Source organism: Periplaneta americana, chromosome 1 (genome assembly GCF_040183065.1).
Source record: "Periplaneta americana isolate PAMFEO1 chromosome 1, P.americana_PAMFEO1_priV1, whole genome shotgun sequence".
In the NCBI taxonomy this organism is placed as follows: domain Eukaryota; kingdom Metazoa; phylum Arthropoda; class Insecta; order Blattodea; family Blattidae; genus Periplaneta; species Periplaneta americana.
The window spans coordinates 14711398-14727331 of record NC_091117.1 but is presented as its reverse complement, the minus strand read 5'-3'; the positions used below and the strand labels follow the sequence as shown (position 1 = coordinate 14727331).

Below are 15934 nucleotides of genomic sequence, written 5' to 3'. Positions count from 1 at the left end.
GTATACGTACAAATAGAGTTTGTGTATGAAGGTATGTATTGGTTTGACTTGATGTGTTGGGCTTATGTGAGGGCGCGACGAGCCTAAAAGCAGGAACGTGTTGGGGTTGCAGGCCCGGGGTATGCAGGTCGAGGCGCCCGTGGTGCTTGCTTGTGGCGAAAGATCGATAGGGTTGCAGAGGGAGCGAGATGGAAGCGACTCTAAAGAGATGGATTAAGATATGACGAGTGTAAGAAAATTAATTGAAATATGTCGGAAAGGAAAATATAGACTATGATATTCTCTGCATTTTATATAAAAATTTTATCATTTGAATGTAGTTTTATATGTAAAATATTATAATTCCTTCGTGTGTTTGCAGTTCTGATAAAAATTCAGTAGTATGAAGTTCACAGACGTTTTATAAATTTTTGGAAAGTGTTACGAAAAATTTCAGATGTCTGCGTTGTACATGTTGGGTTTAGAACAGGCCTGCACAAGGTTTGCGCTCTCCGAGCCAACTCATAGCTCATGAGCGGAATGCAGATGTTAGCTGCGCTCTGTATAAGGGTGGACTGGAAGAAGGGGCGATCTCGTACAAAATATACACAAAAAGAAATACTATTACGAGTGTTTATGAAGTGAATTCCCGTTCAGTGTTTGCAAAGCTATCTTGGACTAATATTAATTAATAAAGAAATATTTATTTTACAGAAATAATAGAAATTCTGTAGCTACTTATATGTACAATATCATTTTGTTATATTTTTATTTATCAGTACATCAGAACGGGGTTTTATGGTGGGGGAAGCTGAAAGGAACAGTAGCCTACTGATCGTAATGAAACATCAGTTACAGATGTTCGATGTCTGCCTTAATTAAAGTTGATTATAGAAAACAGTTGCTCACAAATATAAATGTTGAGCCAAACATAGCAATCATTTTCACAGCCAGCCTGTGTAGTCGTGGATTTATTGCTAATATTTAGTCTTGTAAAACTCAACCAGGCTAGTAGTATTATTCAAACGATTTTTAGCCCTTAGGCCACATTGAAGATCAATAAGTTCGAGCTGTAAATCGTTAAATGTTAAATGTTATGTTCCGTCTTTTAGATTCGTCCATACTGTACTGTAGCAGTAGGTAAGCAACGTGAAACAGTTACTGAGAATAGGCCTACACACTGCACTCCACTAGATAACTGAGTGGTCGTTTCCCTCTTCTCTATCTATAGCAAGTCTGTGTCATTCTGACGTATCTTCCTCTCCGTTTCGGCGAGCGGTAAACACGGCTCTCCCGCTCCGAAGGAGCGCTGTTTGTGCAGGTATGGATTAGAACAATTGAAGACCTCTCCGGAATAAGGGTGTAACTGACAAATCTATAATACACGTTTCAGGAGGAAGAAAAAAATAATTTGTGGCATATTTTGGTAGACCTATATTTACTAGCAGGACCATTTGGCTAATCAAGTATTATATTGAATATAATTTATGATAAATGAAAGCTTCAAAATTACTTTTTCCATGTTAGTCACATTTTTCATTAGTATGATGTTACATCTTTTTTTCTCGGTGATCTTCAATTGTGAAATGAGGTATAGAGAAGGTTTTGTGAGAATTTGGTGCCCGTACACAATTTTAGCATTCTGAAAAAGTGGTTCACGACATGTTATTATTTACTTGTTTTGTGAACTGTTGCATTTCGAGCAGTGCAGATATAGAATGTTTGCAAAACTATTTGATCGAGAGATGTTATTAAAAAATAGGAAAAGAAAAAAGGGCCAGTAAGTAGTAGGTTGCAAAGAGATTTGTAAGGATTACTGGATATATTGATGGAAGCTTAGACTTAGAAGTCCCTACGTGCTTTGAACTTTTAGGTATATAAACCAGTCTAGCACAATTTAATTCGTAATTCAGTGATGGGGCAAACTTCTGCTCTTGAAAAGATATTTAATGACCCGAGAGTGTTTTATTATCGACCACAATCGGAAACTGTATAAAGCTGAAATTATTATAAACAGTCCTAGTATTAACGCATTATAGGGTGTACCGTAAGTAATGTGTTAATTCCATTGGGTTGCTCTTGTAGATGTTTAGTATAAAAAAATCCATAAAATTTTAGTAGTTTTTGCTTCCTTTTCCAGATAAAAATTGTTTTATGTGAAATACTTCATTGCGTGTTTTAGGAAAACCATTGATTGAATTCGTCCACGCCTGTGGAGTAACTGTTAGCGCGTTTGGCCGCGAAACCAGGTGGCCCGGGTTCGATTCCCGATCGGGCAATTTTTCGGTTGAGGTTTTTTCCGGGGTTTTCCCTCAACCCAATATGAGCAAATGCTGGGTAACTTTCGGTGCTTGACGCCGGACTCATTTCACCGGCATTATCACCTTCATCTCATTCAGACGCTAAATAACCTAAGCTGTTGATAAAGCGTCGTAAAATAGCCTACTAAAAATTGATTGAATTCCCAGTATTCTCAATAAAATTAAGAGAGCAGTGTATTATGATAAATGATTGAAAGAGTTTTTGTTCTTTAAATGTGTAGACGTTTGATCCGAACAAATGTAACTTTTCGTTCTGCAAAGACATTTTTCAATGTTACACATTTAAGGGACAAACTTAAGTTCTTTTAATAATACATTGCTCTCTTATATTGACTGAGCATATTGGGAATTAAATCAATAGCTTTTCCAATACAACCTCTGATATGTTTAATAAAATACAATTTTTATTTCGTAAAGTAAGAAAAAATGAGCAAAATTATATTAGACTTTTTTGTTTGAAATATCTCGAAGAATAACCTCCTGAAATTAATGACATTACTTATTGTTCATCCTATAATGTATTCTATAGTACAGATGCCTCAAACTAGCAAGCTGTCTCGTTCGCGCAGGCGCATAGAGCACTTCTCCCCCACCACTGTCCGCCTACTGCTGTGCACTGTGGACTAGAACGGTACAGCTCAGTTCTAATAACAGTTGAGAAGGCTGCATAGGGAGGGTACATCTTGAATACATTGTCAAGAGGTCAACTTTTCAGATAATATGACTATACCTGGATATCGGAGCCTAGGTGGGCCCCCTCCGTTAGCTCTACTACTTCCCCTCTCCAGGCAGCTTCCTAGTTTGAGGCATCTGTACTAATATTATTTTACATTTCACCCTTACGAAGTACTCGTATTACCATTACTGTGGCAACCAACATCTAATATCCAATACTAAAGCTTATGAAAGTTATAAAGAATTTTGCTATGTAAGATGTATTGATACGTTTATGTTACTTGTGTTAAGTTAATTGACATGCAAACGCAAAATTTGCCGGAAAAACTTCAATCATCCACACCTGTGGAGTAACGGTCAGCGCGTCTGGCCGCGAAACCAGGTGGCCCGGGTTCGAATCCCGGTCGGAGCAAGTTACCTCGTTGAGGTTTTTTTCCGGGGTTTTCCCTCAACCCCATATGAGCAAATGCTGGTTAACTTTCGGTGCTGGACCCCGGACTCATTTCGCCGGCATTATCACCTTCATTTCATTCAGACGCTAAATAACCTAGATGTTGATACAGCGTCGTAAAATAAAAAAATTGAAAAAACTTCAATCATTTACGAACAACACAGGACACCGTCTGAATGTTTTTTTTTAATACCGGATCCGGGATCCATGCACTTAGGCTCAAATTGGTTCATTGCAAGGCATATTAGCGATGATTTGTTGCAGTTCGACAGATGGTCCGATGGCATTCATGAATATGATGCTGACAGGCTGGCCATCATATCTGAGCCTTGACATAACACGCCCCATCCTCAGACAAGTACCCTAGGAGCCGGAGCTCCAAGCCTTGAAATCCTACCAGCATCGAAACCCGTACTACCCCCAAGACCTCACTGTAACCTATTTGTGACTGTTGAAAAGAGGGAAATGGGAACACCCGTGAAAACATTCTGTAACGTCTGTTTTGTCTACAAACTGTTATTAGACCAGGCCGGGGATCGATCTCGGGCCGTCCGGACACAAGATAACCACAGACGCGGTCAATATATGATACTACAATATGATCAGTTTTTTTTTTTTTTCGTTATCACACTAGGGAGATATATTATACTGTTAGTAATTTTGAATGTAGAGTGACACTAAAGAATACTAAATTCAGTAGTTTGGTCCGTGCTGATGACGTGGCATTAATTGCACGTAACGAGAGTATATATTGCAGCACTGACATTGATTACTGAAGCGAAACCTGTTGTGCTTAACATTGGTGGACATAAAATGACATCAATGGACCAGAACCGCAGCTGTAGTTCGGAAATGGAAAATTTGCCTTTTGAAAGAATTCAGAGTTATAGGGACTTCGGAGGGTCAAAATTAGGGATTTGCAGGGAATAGACAATTCGATTACAGATGTGTTTATCATCATCATCATCATCATCATCATCATCATCATCATCATCAACTTGTAATAGTAATATGCGTTACAAGAGCGGTTTGTTGAAGTTTTCATGTTCGAGGAAAAGTTTGAAAAAGCGAAACGTAGTTCAGCTTTTTTAATTTCCGAGAATTGAAAGAAAACATACCGCTCGTGTATCGTACATTATTTTGTGCGAAGATCGTTTATTACATACCTGAAAGAGGAATTTCTAATTAGTAGCTGCAATGAAATCTCCATCTTGGCTTCTGTTCAATGATGGCAAATTTGCAAAACAAAAATATCTATCTTCAACATTGTTGCTTTAAAATGTTTTCTGTGTTTACTATACTCCAGCAGGCCGTGATATACGTCTGTCTTTTTTTTTTTCTCCCAGTCTATGGAATCTTGTTGATTTTTTCACGGCTTCCTTAATGTTACTTGCATCACGAATGCAGTAACTTTAGTGGAGTTGTAGAGTTTACTTAATTTTTGCAAATATTTAAAAACAATAATTAACAGTGCAATTTAGGTGAAATTGCAGTGGTAAGTTTCCAATTTATAATTATTACTATATTGAACGTCTCTAAAAATAATATGTTAAAAGCCTAAAGCAGTAAAATCAATATGTCACTTAAGCGGTAAGAAGAGGGAAATTGTTATGTGTGTTACGTTGGGAATACTGAATGTGGAATTTTAGACTTTCCGCGGATTGGTTTTGTGCGGAAACCAAGCAAATACGCACGATCTCGCACAAATTAATTTGTGGACATCGTATTTTTTTGCTGTATATACAGCTATTGTAGTTAGGCCTTGAAAGTTAGAATTTCCATATAGGAACTTATTGCTAGGGAAACTATTCCTCATAATATGAAACTATACTGAAATAGACCCATTATTACAGTGCACTTATTGTTAGTTACCATTACAGTGCAGTTTTACGAAGGCCTTGGGATACTCTAAATTTTCAATGCAAAATATGTTGTATTTGGAATTTTTAAAAATATGATCTGCTCGTTTTTTTAACTTTTCCTCGATTTTGTAAAAAGCACTTCCCAATCTTGTATCATAATATAGGCCTACTATTTACACACTGAAATTTTGTTACAAATAATTCTAAGCAGTGGTCCAAATTCTTCCGTTAGTTTACAATGGAATTTTGCTAAACTGGCATTGAAGTTGACATACAGTAGAATTCATTAATGATTAATTTATCACATTACGAGAATTATTAATAAAATCAGATTATTATCGAGCAAGTCGGCTTAGTTTCATGTTTGGAGAACAAGAATATCCGTAGTGAATTTAAGATGATTTCAAAAAAATTTGTGGAACAGTTCCAAAGAAATTTAAAAATAAGACAGTATAGGAAACTCAAATGAAATTCTAAACCATGGCATTGCCTTTATTGACAAATAGATTGGAAATATGTCCACTCTTTAAACCTAATGAACATAAAGTCGAAACTGGAGAAATGCGCTTTCTAAGATCGATGGCTGGAATCTCCCATTGAGTTAAAAAAAATAACATTTTTTTAAAAATAGAAATTAATTACAAATATACAGCTTCAATCGAAACAAGCAAGTAGTAGAAGTAATTGAGTACAAAATTTAGAAAAAATGATGAACGAAATTTGAGTCCGTAAAAATGTTATAACTAGTGCACATTTGGATCGGAGCTTCATATCTTAATGAAACTCTGTAATTACGTGTTTCATGTTTAGTTAAATACTTATTTTAAAATTTTGTGGAATGCCCCCCGAGCACGAGTAGCAATATATTATTATTATTATTATTATTATTATTATTATTATTATTATTATTATTATTATTATTATTATTATTATGCCCTATTATTATTATCATTAGGACCTATTATTATTATTATTATGCCCTATTGTTATTATTATTATTATTATGCCCTGTTATTATTATGCCCTATTCTTATGCCCTGTTATTATTATGCCCTATTATTATTATTATTATTATTATTATTATTAAGCCCTATTATTATTATTATGTCCTATTGTTGTTATTATTATTATTATTATTATTATGCCCTATTATTATTATTATTATTATTATTATGCCCTATTATTGTTATGCCTTATTGTTGTTATTATTATTATTATGCCCTGTTGTTATTATTATTATTATTATTATTATTGTTGTTCTTGCACATATTGTTCATATTTTGGACGTTTGTGCTTATTTCGACATTAAGAACATAGTTTTTATTTTTTTTTTGTAGTAAGAACTGTTTCATAAATATCTGGACTTTGTTAAAACATGTAATTTATTTACTTTAATTGATACCGCGTTTTCTTGAAAAATTATTTATTTATAACTTCTTGATTTGATTTGAGTTATGAATAAATTTTGTTTAGAAAACTCGTCGTCAACTGAAGTAAAGAATAATGTCTGAAGAAGATGAGGAAAAGTAGTAGCAGAGTGCTTCAAGGATACGATATTGATATCAATTTAAGAAAACAGTATATTATGATAATAAATAATTGAAAGAATTATAGTTTTGTCCTTCAAATGTGCAGAAATTTGATCCGAAAAAAAAAATATTTTCGTTCTGAAAAGGAATTTTAAAAAGTTATATTTGTTCGGATCAACTTTCTGCATATTTAAAGGACAAGACTAAAATTCTTTCAATCGTTTATCATAATACACCGCTCTCTTAAATTGACCGAGCATATTGGGAATTCAATCAATGGCTTTCCCAAAACACGTTATGAAATTTTTAACATAAAAACGATTTTTATCTCGGAAAGGAAAGAAAAACGAGCAAAATTGTATTAAACGTTCTTGTTTGAAATATGTCAAAGAATAACCAATTGAAATTAATGACGTTACTTACGGTTCACCGTGTATAAGTGCATATTTCGGCATCTTAAAATTCTTAATTTAGGTTTTTTAAGGGTTTTTAATTCAACACTAGTTATAAGGTATACGGCAAGTTCATAGGAGACAGTCGTAGAATTTTCCCTGGGAAGTGGAGGGGAAGGTTAACCCACACGTTTTTCAATAGTTCAGCAAAGTTATAGTAATGACTTGGAATCTCTCCGATATTGTACGGAGGTCACATTCCTTCACAATTAAATGCCAAGAAACGAGACAAAATCTGAAATATAAATTTATTTTATTGAATTTCATTAATTTATATAAAAAGTTATAAACTGTAAATACAGGACCAGTAGGCCTAATGTCCATTAGAACAGCGATTATCATCAACCGGGGGGTCGACCTGGTTGGCGAGTTGGTATAGCGCTGGCCTTCTATGCCCAAGGTTGCGGGTTCGATCCCGGGCCAGGTCGATGGCATTTAAGTGTGCTTAAATACGACAGGCTCATGTCAGTAGATTTATTGGCATGTAAAAGAACCCCTGCGGGACAAAATTCCGGCACATCCGGTGACGCTGATATAACCTCTGCAATTGCGAGCGTCGTTAAATAAAACATAATATATTCAACTAGGGGCCTCGGTAATTTCAGGAACCAGAGAGCACTTAATTTTAGAGAGCAGTAATTGTAAGAGCTATATTTCAGAGTAACATGATAAATTAGCAGGATAAAGATATCAGATCAATATGTGGCAAACCAAACGCGTTGGCTCTTATCCGCAAAGGTAGATTGAGGTGATCTGGCCACTTATTAAGAAATGAAGACTTATTACACTAACCCCTCAAGGGAAATCGATGTGAAAGAAGACCATTATTACGACGTCACTTTCATAGGAGATACAATGCTTCACAATCTCCAGGAAGTTAGGGAGGCAAAGAAACAGCCCTGGGAGGAAGAGTTTGAAAACTGCTTGTGAGCGAGGCGGAGAAGATCTTATATTTCGAATTGCCATGCTTGTAATAATTGAATTTCATTGTAATTGAAAGTAATTGTAATTAATGCAGTGTGTTTATGATACAGGGTGCTCCAAAATTCGCGCACACGGAAATGCAGTGTTAGTTTATTATACAGGATGCTCCAAAATTCGCGCACACGGACTACATAATATGAATCCTGGATGAAAATGGAGCCTGAAAACGTTAGGACAAAATTTCGTCCGAAGAATTTTCAATTGCACAATGCGATAACACTGCATTTTACAAAATCTCCTGTGGTCGTGACTGAAGCTGTCCGTACGTTGATTTAAAAATGTTCATGGTTCAAACTACCTCCCCATTTTTTATTTTTATTTTTATTTTTATTATCTCCTGGGCCGGATGGCTACGCGATCTAAAGCGCGCTGTCCGAAAGTTCGTGAGTTTGAATACCGCCCTTCGTTAATGTTTTATCCTGTGTATGTCTCTGAGGAGGCTCCTATACTCTGCTGACCTCAGGTTACGGGATGCTCACATACGTGTTGGTGTCTGTTGTGTGTGAAGTGTCCCGTTTCTTACAGGCATCGATGTGTAAATCTTACAGCAGTAGGAAGTTGGAAGAAGAAGAATATACCCGGATATCGTTGGCTCACTTCTAAAAAAAATAAAATGGTGTAACTTATTGAAAATGATAGTTGCCCACTCATAAGTCACGTAAAGAAAAGAAAAATATTTATTATACTAATGCATTTAACAAATTATTATTTACTTACAAATGGCTTTTAAGGAACACGGAGGTTCATTGTCGTTCTCAAATAAGCCCGTCATCGGTTTTTATCCTGGGCAAAATTAATCCAGTCTCTACCACCATATCCCACCTCCCTCAAATCCATTTTAATATCTCATCTACGTTTCGGCCTCCCCAAAGGTATTTTTCTCTTCGACCTCCCAACCGGTTTAGATTCGACCGGTTAGAGAACATCCGTCAAGGTCGTGCAACCGACCGAATAGCTATTCGATTTTCAACCGATTACCCCTTATGTTTTGCAGGTAGACAGAATAGACAGAACACCAAGCGCACTTCTTTATACATGAAACCTACATTTTCGGAGTAACAATTGAAGGAAATTTACGTTGTCTTAATAAAAACATATATTTGCTTGATACAGGTGTAGGCTACAATTTATTGATTGGACACTTTAATATACTTATCTTCATAAATCTAATACATAAATGAACGAATGGACACTGGTAACAACAAAGGAAATAAATGTAATGCAGAATATGAAATCTGGTACGTAAAGAAATGCAAGAATAAAATAAATTACAATTACTTACTAAAGAAAAGAGCAAATAAGTACATAGGGCTACATTCTAGGGTAAAATTTACTTTTTAAACTCAAAATGCATACCTCTAAAACAGTAGTTGTAAATATATCACTCCTTTTAATAATTATTATTTCATTAATACTTTTTTAAGAATATAGTGTTATTAACAAAAAACGAAGTACTCTGAAGCTCAAATGCTTGTACTTTCACGAGGCACGTTGTTGCCCTTGAAGATATCCAGCTGTAATACCTGGACTGGATGAATGAATCAACTAATGAATCGATGAATTAATCAGTGGATCATTGGATGAATCAATCCATACATGAATGAATGAGTTGATGGATGATGGATGGATTGATGGATGATTGAATGTGCTGAGAGAGGAAGAATTAGCAATTAAATGGTAGGCCTACACGATGATAAACGCGTCCTTGCAAGGACTTTTGTAACTCCTGCATGGATGGGAAAACAACTCGAACATTGATAAATCGAACCTGAGACACTCCGCGAGATGGGAGAGCTTCGCATACTGACTATAGCGCCAGGCGTTCAATAACAATATAAGTTCTGAATAATTTCAAGGAAAAATTATTCCGTAGCCGGGTATCGATCCCGGGACCCTTCGCTTAGCGCCCGAACGCTCTACCGACTGAGCTACCCCAGGAACTATACACGACACCGTCACAATTTTTCCTTTTATATCCACACAACTCAAATGAGCTGACAAGACGCCAGAACTCAACTATGAGTGCACACAAATACTGTGTGACTTAAATTGTGGCTTTCTGTTAACGTACCTCCAGTAACGAATGTATTAGACAAATCCGGCTTTCAGGTAGTAGCTCCCTGTAAAGCATGTTTGAATAATTTCAAGGAAAAATTTGTTGTACGTTAACAGAAAGCCACAAATTAAGTCACACAGTATTGTGTGCACTCATAGTTGAGTTCTGGCGTCTTGTCAGCTCATTTGAGTTGTGTGGATATAAAAGGAAAAATTGTGACGGTGTCGTGTATAGTTCCTGGAGTAGCTCAGTCGGTAGAGCGTTCGCGCGCTAAGCGAAGGGCCCCGGGATCGATACCCGGCTCCGGAACAATTTTTCCTTGAAATTATTCAAACATGCTTTACAGGGAACTACTACCTGAAAGCCGGATTTGTATAATATAAGTTCTATTTTCCGTAACCGGACTCTAATATGTATGTAGGCCGATACAGTATGAGTCATTAGTTGTTGGTTGTTATTTGTGAAATAAACAAATTTGGGGGGGGGGATAACGTGACTTATGGCCCACTCTGTACATAAAAGTGTGGCATTTTATTTTGATATTTACAGCTTGTTTACATTACTGTTTTACTTGGTATAGTAATCTAAACGTACTACCATCTGTGTAATTTTAATTCCATAGTTGATGTTAGTGGAAAGTTATGCTTGAGTTCGGAATAAAACATCAGTGAATCACGTTGACTTCTCAGTTCATATTTTTAATAGGATATTCCGACGAACGTCGTTACTCATGTACGAAGTCAGACCGAATTATCAACTTCGTCAGCGTAATTCCCGATAGTCTAGCATGTACCACCGAAACGTGGCCAGGTAACAGCGCTTACAGTCGAATCCCAACCTAAACGATATTTTTGGCAACGTTTTCAAGTCCACAGTGGTGTGAGGGAACACATGCTGACGGTTGGATGCGAGAGGCATTACCTTGTGAAAACTTACCACCAAGCAATGTATTTATCCACCACAAATTCCAGTTGGTCCCGCCGAGACTCTAACCCGGAGCTGACGGTTCAGCGGTTCAGCTAACCGTATGATATCGAGGAAGAACTTACCAGTAAGATTTGGGTTAGGATCGAAGAAAGAACACAAGAAGAGTTCCACCTATATAGCCCTTATCTCGTGTTAAAAAAATCGTCCATGATTTTGAACAATAGAATTTGGACAGTAAAAATAACCACAGTCAATACCTGACTTCGCCTTCCCTATTTTAAGTTGTTTACTTTTCCGTGACACGGCGACGGTGAAATTTTGAACACTACGTACGTGAATATTTCTGAAAACTCTTCCACGCATTTGTTTGTGGGATGTGCTGTAGTGAGTCCTATAAACATACGTGGGCACGATATAATTCAACGAAGTACACAGTATCTGATTCAAATCACCTTTTAATTTTATAAAGCGTATGCCTAAATTTCGAAAAAAAAAAAAAAAAAAAAAAAACACAAAACCATTTCCTAAAAAAATATGAAAATATATCCTCAAAACTTGTAATTGACTAGCTGGCTAGCAGCTCCATACACTCCACTGTGGAATAACGGTTAGCGTGAAACTGCGTTCGAATCCCGGTTCGGCAAGTTACCTGGTTTACTTTTTTCCTGAGTTTTCCCTCAAGCCAATATGCGCAAATGCTGGGTAACTATCGACGTTGGACCCCAGACTCATTTCACCGGCATTATCACCATTTCATTCAGACGCTAAATAATGTGAGATGTTGATACAGCGTCGTAAAATAACCTACTAAAATATCTTGTCAAAATATTACATTTATATTGGCAAAATATGAAATAATCATTTCAATGCAACAAATAGCTTCGTTCCTAAACAGTTTGTAACAGATTTACATTGTCATGTACAAAAGCCTTTAGAGATTAATAGTTACGTCTAAATTTAATATGCTACCAAATAAAATACAATAAATAAATATGCATCATTAAACAGTTTTTCAGCATCATTAATCCCTGACCTGAATGCAAGAACTAGGTAACTTAATTTTTATACCAAAAGAAAAAAAAATTCTTATATTGGCTGGACTCAACACTTGCTACAACACAAGTAATTTTCCATATTCTCTGTCAAAAGATTACACCTTCTGTCAGTTAATACAGAAAACCTCATGACGGTTGAAACTCGTTTGAAATATTAATGTAGGGCCAACACGTGTATAAGTAGATATGGCTACACTGAAATGCATTTAACTGGATTCAAAAGAATGAGCAAAGATGGAATAGGAATAATTTATTTTGTTTTGTCTTCTGGAATTATGTGACGCTACGAATTCAGTGGTTCTGAAGGAAAGTTTGGAGATTCCATTTGCCCTTGGGAATCACGGAATGTTTGTGGAAATGATAGCTTGTGTTTTTCTAGTGAACACCTCTATTGTCTCGCTATAACGTCTGGAAAGCCCTGCTCAGCGGTAGGTGCTGAAATATTGACAGGAGGTAAAAAATGGTTTTTATGAACTGTGAAAATGTCGAAATACAGGGTGTCCATATGAAATCTCCTTGATTTCAAAGTTCTAATTTTAAGGAAATTATTATTCCTAGAGATGTGCGGTTTTCGGTGTCACGTAAAGCAACTAAAAGATGTGTATTTTCTATTCTATTCTTTTGTTGCAGATGTTGAATAAGACTGATAGTTTCCTTAAAATTAGAATTTTAAATCAGGGAGAGTTTCATGTGGACACTCTGTATTATGAAATATGAACATTTTGGCGTTAAAATTGCATTCTACATATCGTGAATCGTGAAAATGCTTGTTCTCATACCGCTAGCAGGAATGGTTTAGATGTTTAGAATATTAAATTTTGCATCTTGTCTGTTACTATTGATTATCACTAGGACTACGATTTTGATGACCTATAAATCATGAAAAAGTGTCCTAAAACAATGCATTTATGACCTAAAAATCTTAAAAAAATGGACTAAAATTGATCTTACATAATTGGCTTAGTAGGAAAAGAGGTTTTTTACTACTTAATATTTAGACTGGTAATTAAATTAAATTTTACATAATTTTTTCTAAGTAGTACACTTTAATTAATTATTTTACCTGATGTAGTTTCCATGTATGATCGTTCACCTCTGCGTCGGTATGTGGACGTGAGGTCAGCAGTCAGCTGGTCGGTCTTGGCCCTTCATGTAGCGCCATGGATTTACTTTACTTTTGGTTTCCATGTAGTCTACCACAAGGCCACTCTTATCCGGAATTAGCAGGTATAAAGGAGTCTATATTGAAGGGGTGGTTGGACTGATCCATTACATGGAGTGTACTACGTTAAAATGGCAATATACGTGTAGAAAAACGATTAAAATATTATACAAAATAATGGGTATTAATGGACAAAATATGTACAGAAAATATCAAAGGAAATAAACATTATTTTACATTAATAATGGGGATTTATGGCCAAAATTAAATGAAAATGCCTAAAAAATGACCGAATGAAACAAAAGATTCTCTTACGAGTTGAAACAGGCAAACAATGCAAAAAAAAAATGCCCTAACAAATATGTCTCAAAACACTCAGTTTATCACATAACATATAAATACAGGGACATCATTTTATTTTTACTTCAATTTTTATTGTACCTGAGTTTTTTTAGTGTACTTCACTCCCACCCCTTCTACTAATGAAGTTCCAACTGTCCTCCAGACAGAATCAAGGCTGCATATAGTAAACAGCACTGAGTTAGTATAGTACGTTCCAGAAATATGTTCGCGTTTTCCAGTGACGAAAGAGCTTTCAGTATTGAACCATATTTTCGCACAGGTACTGTTCGTTTGCCTACGTCGCATCCCGATTTCCCCCACCTGCTTCTGCACGCCCCTCTGTAAAAGCTGGGCTGTCTTAGCTCTTTTCTGAAAAGATTAATTTCTGTTAGGAATTGGACGTTTACGTAATATTATACAACTGCATAATATCAAGGCTGCATATAGTAAACAGCACTGAGTTAGTATAGTACGTTCCAGAAATATGTTCGCGTTTTCCAGTGACGAAAGAGCTTTCAGTATTGAACCATATTTTCGCACAGGTACTGTTCGTTTGCCTACGTCGCATCCCGATTTCCCCCACCTGCTTCTGCACGCCCCTCTGTAAAAGCTGGGCTGTCTTAGCTCTTTTCTGAAAAGATTAATTTCTGTTAGGAATTGGACGTTTACGTAATATTATACAACTGTTTAAAATAACTTAAATAAGAGGGCCTCGTTAAGTAATTAACTGTCACGTGATTTCCCTCCTTTCTACGATCCTGCGGCATAACCACTTAGACGGACAGTAGATAGCATGTCTGAGTAATTTTATCTGTGCGGGTCGGGCAGAAGTGAAGATTGAATTTACAGTACGTAAGAGTAGGTACAGAATTATTTCAACATGAGTTACTACTACCAAGGACGAAACTGGCAATTAGAATTAGATGCAATAGTCTATAGTGCGATAATATGCACAAAAGAACTGAAGCCTGTATCGAAATGAACGGCCACCGTTTTCAAAATTGTGTTTAAATATTCATATTATGATTATTTTTCAATTTAACTTCTTTCTCTATATTGTACGCTAATGTGCTGTAGACAGTATTAATATACACTGCATAATGAATACGTTCGCATGAATAACTCACTTCGTGAGTAAAAACACTTATTCTTAATACATTACTGTACTTTGATTAAAGAAAAACCTAATGAAAATTATCGAACTCACAATTGCGATATTTCCTAGTTTACGTAAATGGACGAACTACTTTTCTTCCCTCCTATATCTAGTAAAGTGATGTGTTTGTGTTTTACGGCAGTATCATCGAACTCCAGTTGTGGAAGGGGGTAGCGAACGGTGTTTCCGGTTCTCTAAAGGTATAGACAGGTTAATATTAAAAATGTTAGTAAAAATAAAATGTCCCTGTACTAAAGCAGCTATGTTTCTGGCTTAGGCCTGCTAGAAAAAAGATGCAATTTCATCAAAATCCTAGCCCTAATTATCACATTGGTACAGTAGCGTATAGTGTTACCCCTTCTGTTCCACTTTACTGTGGTACTTGTTTTCCTACTCTTTGTGATCCTCTTTTCCTGTCCCAGCTTTATTATCCTGGAGTAGATCTTCACCGACCTTCCGGGCTTCTCTCTTTGCTGAAGGTACGGAACAAGTGCCGGAACTCTTATAACTTGGGGCGAATTCGATACCTGTGCCCAACCTATCTCCATAGCATTTAATGCCATTAAAGAGCAATGCATATCGCAGAGTTATTTTGTTAGTGTGTTTATTGCTGAATGACAATAGGGCGTAGTCCAGGTGCGCATGTCACCTGGTCGTGAAGATGCCGCTGCCGGAAGCTGATTCAATGTCGAGTACGGATTATTCGTCACACGCAGCGTCATTCATGTCTGGCTTGACCTTCGCATTTGCGCAAGCAGAGCTCGCCAGATAACCCCCGCAAGGGGCACTGCGTCTTAATTGCAAGGACGATCGTCAGGGATATGTAGACTAGAAGGGCCCGCCCACCGGGAGGCTCTCTTGAAGGTCGCGGTTCGAGTCTGGGTTGACGTCAGGATCACTCCTTCGCAGCAACTCACAGCTCACTTGACTCCAGTCGGTTATCTTATCGCTCTCTCGCTTTTTGTCTCCTCTGTGTTTATCTA

General features: G+C 36.5%; 1 protein-coding gene and 1 non-coding gene across 5 annotated transcripts in view; both read left to right on the top strand.

The window, feature by feature from the left end:
• LOC138708821 (glycogen synthase kinase-3 beta-like) overlaps positions 1 to 15934 on the top strand; it is a 320609-nt gene that overhangs the window by 32438 nt on the left and 272237 nt on the right. The window lies entirely within an intron of this gene.
• Positions 10545 to 10618, top strand: TRNAS-GCU (transfer RNA serine (anticodon GCU)). Its single transcript has one exon. It is a non-coding gene; the product is annotated as a tRNA-Ser (tRNA).